The following is a 6,985-nucleotide window of genomic DNA, read 5'->3' on the forward strand; positions in this document are numbered from 1 at the left end:
CCCCCCCCCGCTCCTCGATTATTTTCGGACCAAAATTCTTGAGGTTTGGTTAAGATACTTATTAAAACAATTTGGTAAGATTATTGTATGATTCTAATATGTATTTAGGCACAAAAAATAAAAAATTGTTTACATAATTGAGCTAATATATAACAAGGTCACAGTGACCTATTTGTCAACCATGTGCTACTCTTTTCGGCCATTTTTAATGTTTGCAGTTTTAGTGTTACAAAATACACCAAAATGATGAAGATGACGTATACTGTCCCTGGTTAAACATATCCATTGTGAATCTTCTCATTATTTAAGTCAGCAGCAATGAATCGGTCAAGCGATGTGACATAATGATTTTTAAATAAAAATAAGTAACATGAACGACGAAATACTTAATACATACATCTAATAACATACACGGTCCTGTGCGGGGACATCCTGATCAGGAAATCAAATGTTAAATATATCTGTTATTATGGTTCACATTAGCAAAGTTAGCAATTAATATGGTCAAAACATGTGTAATAATGACTTTTAAATGGAAACATTTGAACATGAACGATGAAATACTTAATACATACATCTAATAACATACACGGTCCTGTGCGGGGACATCCTGATCAGGAAATCAAATGGTAAATATATCCGTTTATTTTTCGTCATATAAGTTAAGTTAGTGATGAACACGGTTAAAAGATGTGTCCTAATGATTTTCAAAAAAGAAAGAATGCAACTCGAACTACAAAATACTGAATGTATACATCTTACAAAAAACACGGCCCTGAGCGGGCATCCTGATCAGGAAATCAAATGTTAAATATATCTGTTATTATTGTTCACATTAGCAAAGTTAGCAATTAATATGGTCAAAACATGTGTAATAATGACTTTTAAATGGAAACATTTGAACATGAACGACGAAATACTTAATACATACATCTAATAACATACACGGTCCTGTGCGGGGACATCCTGATCGGGCCATCAAATGTTAAACATAACTGTTATTAGTAAAGTTAGCAATGATTACGGTCAAAACATGTTTAATAATGACTTTTAAATGGAAACATTTGAACATGAACGATGAAATACTTAATACATACATCTAATAACATACACGGTCCTGTGCGGGGACATCCTGATCAGGAAATCAAATGTTAAATATATCCGTTGTAAATCTTCTCTTTAGTAAAGTTACCAACGAATACGGTAAAACCATGTGTCATAATGACTTTTAAATGCAAAAATAGGGCAATAAAAACGGACGAATTGCTAAAGATATACATCTTATAACATACACGGTCCTGTGCAGGGACATCCTGAACAGGCAATCAAATGTTAAATATATCCGTTTTAAGGCTTCACCTTAATAAAGATAGCAATGCATACGGTACAAAGAGAAGTCATAATGACTTTTAAATGCAAAAATAAGGCAATAAAAACCCGACGAACATACACGGTCCCGAGCGTGGACATCCTGATCAGGCAATCAAATGTTAAATACATCTGGAATCCTTAGGAATTTCAAATAGGTAATCCATTGAATATTATTACAATGATGAACTTTTTCATAAAAATACTTGAAAACACACACGGTCGTTAGCGGGGACATCATTATCAGAAGACCAAATGATGAATATATCCGTTGTTTCTCGTTATGTTAGTAAAGTTAGCAATGAATATGGTCAAACGATGCGTCATTATTACTTTTAAATTGATATATACATGACATCAATGATGGAATGAATTATTATACCTCATAACGGTTACGGTCCTGAACGGGGACCGTAAACTTTAAATACTTTTTTGTTTTTCAGCACAAAGTTAACAAAGAACACGAAAATAAGTAACATTAGCGATGAAATACTGTAACGTTTTGTAATAATACCATTGCTGTCGCCAGTATAACGTTTTCTATTGCTGTATTAACTCAGTACAGCTGTCATTTGTGTTACATTTCTAAATATCCCTACTACTGTACACAAGGTTTTAGTAATCCAAAATCAAATGCTAGTCACCAGTGGTACGTTCTCTTTTGTATTACGGATGCTTTCTATTCTCAATTTCCATTGTCATCAGTTCAAATTAATTTAACAACAAAATTTACAAGTATTCTAATCCGTCACAAAAGATACAATCTTCACCATTGTGAACTCACTTTCTCCACTCAAAACTTATCTCCATCTATAAACTGTAAAACTTCAAAGATCTACAAAATACAGCCAAAACTACTATTCTTACTAACTTTCTAATTATCATTCTAACTGTAGCGTTCTAATTCTCCTCTATGTCTTTAGACCTCTCAAATCTGTCTAGACATCTTAGCTCAAGTCTCTACTCAGACTCCCCAGACGCAAAATTCTACTACATTGATAAGGAAGGTAAATCCAGCTTCATTTGACCACTTTACGACTAGGTGAAACTGGCCATAAATCCTGCTAAATTTGACCTCCTGTTCAAATCAGCTGGAGGCACACACACCCTGTCAGAACTCCTTTCACCTAGAACGTCACACTAATCTACAAATATCTACGGCTACTTAGCTACTATCTTCAAATAAAACTCTGACACTGACCACGAGCCAAGGCTCATTTAATTTGAACACTTCAACGGCTAAAAATGCATAGCAATACTATACATATGCATCTAAGAACATATAATGTTTTTAGCGGGGACGTCCTGATAATGAAATCAAATGTTAAATATATCTGTTTTTATTCATCACATGAGTAAAGTAAGCAATGAATACGTTGTCATAATGATTTTAAAATGTAAACAGGTAACATGAACGACGAAATTATATATATAAACATCTTATCACATACACGGTCCTCAGCGGGGACATCCTGATCAGGAAATCAAATGGAAATAATTCCGTTAGGTTATTTTTATCATGTACATACATCCGTCAATGTAAAAGATCAAGGGATGTGTCATTATAATTTCCAAATGGTAAATCCTCTAAATATTTAAATCACAATGAAGAAATACTTCATAAAATAACTGTTTATCGTTATATAAGTTGGCAATGAGCACCGTCAAAAGATACGACATTGTCATTTTTAAATGGATATAAACATTACATCAATGATGGAATACATTAGTTTCCATCATACTTCGATATGGGTCCTGAGCCCGAGGACACCCTGTTCAGGAATTATAATAAAAAAAAATCCGTTCTCGTCATAACAATTTTTAATGGATATATACATTACATCAATGTCACAATGACGAAATAAATCTACATTATAATGCATCTTATAAATGTACGGTCCTGAACAGGGATATCCTGATCAGGAAAATCAAATGTTAAATGTATCCGTTGTGATTCATCACATACGGAAAGTTTACAATGAATGCGGTCAAAGGATGTGTACTTATGATTTTAAAATTAGAAATACATTACAACAGTGATAAAACACATGATAAAAACATCTGATAACATAAACGGTTCTGAGCGGGGACATTCTGATCCGGAAATCAATCGTTAAATCTATCCGTTGTTATTCATGCGATAAATAAAGTTAGAAATAAATACGGTCAAAAGGTTTGTACTTATGATTTTTAAATGGAATATATATACATATTATAAAAGCAGGGAAAATATCCTTACGGACGAAGAAATATTATATTCTAGGAGATTCTTCAGACTCCCTGATCAGGAATTATAATAAAATGAAAATCTCCTAGAAGAAATGAAAGTACTAAAGACTCGTTGTTGAGAATTTTTCTTTTATATAATATATAAATATATATATAGAAAAAATAAGATTAACGACCGACTAAAAAACTAGCTGCTTTCACCCTTCACATGGCTCTTCAGGTTTATTCAAAAGAACAACGTAGTGACGTCACAATTACATGTCATCACACTACATATATATAGATAACATGAACGATGAATATGTTATTAACATATTATAGCATATAGGCAGATATGCATAGATATGTATAGAGTCTAGATACAGGTAAATACGATTGAGAAGCAAATTGTCTTTCTTATAACTGCTTTTGATAGTGTATACGGTTCTGAGTGAGGAGATCTTGATAAGGTTTTCGAAATATCAGCACGTATTATTTTCTTCCTTGTTTGAGTGACGAATTTTCATTTCATGCCTAATTGAATCAAGAGGTCCTACTGATTTGAGAAAGAGATGGTCGCCTTGAGAATGCCAGACGGAGGTAATGTATTGGCTCTTATCATTTACCTCAGCGACTAATTTGATATATTGTGATATATTGTGATGGTGACTGGGATTTAAACATTGACTGCGCATGTATATCTGACTAGTATGCAAATCTACATTTGCATATGTAATTTCGGAAAAAATCGACCTGAACGCGAAGGAGTGAAGGGGGAAAATTTCGCTTATTTACATACATCACGTTTTCGATTCATCTAGTGTTTTCGCTTCTTCGTCATCCTGCAATCCTAGTTTGCTCTTCCTACTTTCTCTTCATCATGATATAGAAACATTTCATGGTTTCCCATTGAATATCTTATATATGTTACGAGTTTTGCGGAATAAGGATATTTTTCACGAGTGCAAAGTACGAGTGCAAATATCGATATACTCTTCCACGAGTGAAATATATATGGTATTCAACGGAAAACTATTTAATATTCAATTTCTGACTTTTTAAAAGTAATACGAAGTATTACTGCATCAAAATGAAATAAGAGGCGTAATATGTATGCAGTGAAGATATAAGGTTTTATGAAATTGATAATGATTAATATTTTACTGATGAGAATGTCATAAATTCAAATATCATATACTTTCTCATATTTCACATATTATCGAATGAATCTTTATATGTTATTACTTTTATTATTATTAATGAAGCCGATTTGATAATGTGTTTACTTGAATAGGTATTTAATGTAAATAGTGTTCAATTTCAGATTTTCCCGTTGTCACGTAGTTCAAAGTTATAAAAACAATTGCTGGCTGTCAGTACACCAGTGCTGGCCGTACAATTAATTGTCTTATGTCAGATAAGGCTTAGTTTATGACTTGTCTGAGTCAGGGGATGCTGAACTGTAGTTCATGCCTATTATAGGCCGAGATTAAGTGAAATTTGTGTATGTTGGTGTTATCTGGGACATTGACAGTATCAATTAACTTTGTCCCGGCAAGGCTACAGAGCCAGCTCCCTAAGGTCTAGTTGTGTGGGCAGCACACGAGTGTACACTGAAGGTATTTTGACCACTCATGAATGGCGTGAACCTATAACTCCTACTCTTGGTTGATATTGATACAAGAAAGTACATGAACAAATTGTTTCATTATGAAATAGTCATACATATATTTACTTGAGCATTAAATGGGAGAAATGTTTATAAAGACATATATAACATCATTATTGTATGAATAAAGACATATATAGAAATAATAGCAGACACATTATAGAACACCTTACATAGTGTATTCCATAATTGACTTTCCATACATAATGTAATGTATATACATGTATATGTCTTTTTTAGAAAGTATGATTAAAAAGTATACATACATATGTTTTCATATTGCATGATAATAATAATGTCTTATTTTATTTCTATACAATATTTATATTAAACTTTTAGTGAAATAGCATCTGGTATTTATATCATTATTTTCTAATAACATATATTATAGCTGTTGAGACAAAAAAACAAATCAATCCACTTCAAGAAGCAATAAATAATATATAAACTCCAAACTCGAAATACAAATCACTGTTACATATATGTATCAAGTGAATCAACACCAAAGCCAAAGTTGAAATCACAAAAATTCATCCAACAGTGTTTCCATATTTGAAATGTAGGATTATAATCCAATTTGAAAAACAATTTGTACCCAAGTTAATGAACAGCCATACATGGGACATAAGTGGGAATAACTGTGAATAGAATGGAGTTTATTGAATAATATTATTTAAAAATTACATCATTAAAACTAAAATTATAATTCTGAACGATAGTGTCTGTTAATTATTTTTTTCCACAGCTTGTAAATATAAACACACAAAGTCAATTCATAATTATCATGAGACATATCATGTTGCACATAACTGTACAGAGCAGGACCTCTTATCACACAAACTGAGTTTGGCTACTGACCTGTCACATACATTTTGTGTAGAGATTAGGAAGCCAGTGGTTTGCCTGGATAACATTTCACCTGATAATGAATTGATATGATATTGCACTGTAACCACGTTATTTGTCAGTCCTAGATCAGGCCTTTGAGCTAGGCACACGTGTATGTTAACCCGTGAGGAAAACAATAACATTTAACACAACTATTGGCCATAACTATTTGTATCCGGGAAACAACACATACAAATGCGGGCGTTATGCACATTATTGTCGGGCATGGTTAAATTTATAACCTTGAATTTTTTTTAAACGTTTGTTTTATTCAACAGCTGTACTAGTTTTAATACAGACTTTTTACCAGTATTTTTTTAAAAGGAATTTCACAAAATGTTCTTGATAAATCATCCTAAATTAAAGTCATACTCATCTTCAATATTGTGTCAACAATTACAAAAGAAACCCCTTAATTCGTATTTACCTGTCTCAAACAAACAGACGATGTGCTGAAAATTATGTTAGTAGAACTAGATAAGTGTGATCATTTGGACGAATGTTTTTTCTTTAATTTGGTCCGGTGTAACATGAAAAAGTGACCCGCGTAGAAAACCAACCCGGAGTCCAAATTTCACGTAGAAATCTTACCCGGAATCCGTACAAAACTGACCTATAACCGTTGAAAAATGACCCAAAATCCGGGTCAGATTTCAACGGATTTTCTTTTGTAACATTATGTAAATTTGAAATTGTACCTATAATCTGATCCAGTGAGATCCAACGTAAGTTCAAGTTCAAGTTCTTTATTACTTTAAGTCGGTTGACTTATCAGTCATAACATATATACAAAACAATACAGAGACAACATACAATATGATACACACACACACACACACACACACACACACA

This window comes from Mizuhopecten yessoensis, unplaced genomic scaffold, assembly GCF_002113885.1.
Source record: "Mizuhopecten yessoensis strain PY_sf001 unplaced genomic scaffold, ASM211388v2 scaffold371, whole genome shotgun sequence".
Lineage (NCBI taxonomy): Eukaryota > Metazoa > Mollusca > Bivalvia > Pectinida > Pectinidae > Mizuhopecten > Mizuhopecten yessoensis.